This window comes from Atta colombica, unplaced genomic scaffold (assembly GCF_001594045.1).
Source record: "Atta colombica isolate Treedump-2 unplaced genomic scaffold, Acol1.0 scaffold141, whole genome shotgun sequence".
In the NCBI taxonomy this organism is placed as follows: Eukaryota; Metazoa; Arthropoda; class Insecta; order Hymenoptera; family Formicidae; genus Atta; species Atta colombica.
The window spans coordinates 105,813-106,301 of record NW_017259230.1 but is presented as its reverse complement, the minus strand read 5'-3'; positions in this window follow the sequence as shown (position 1 = coordinate 106,301).

Genomic DNA, 489 nt, shown 5'->3' with positions numbered 1-489 from the left:
ATATATATATTGGGTTGGCAAGAAAGTAATTGCGTTTTTTTGAAAGGCATCTATCACTAAAAACCGCAATTACTTTCGTACTAACCAATGTAAATATATCTTGATAGAGTAAAATTTTAGCTTTAAGAATCTCTTTTTTTAAATTGCGATACGACAATTTTTAATGGAGATATGAGCAATTAAAGTCAAGATAATCCTTTTATTTAATCTGCGATAACTCAGTAATCAAAAATCGTAGGAATTATATTTAAAAAAACGATTTTGTAGGGAAAGTAGCATCAAGCTTTCACGATAGTCGAAAATTTTCTCAAATTTGTTTTGCGCACGTTACAAACCCACAAAGTGAGAAGGAAATGTTCCATCTTTTTCATCTCGTAATTTTTGGTATGTAAAAATTATCAAACTCGTATAAACTTAAAAAATGTGGTAAGCACTTTTACAAGTAGAAATTTCAAGCTTTAAAATCCTTTTTTAAATTTAATCTTTTTT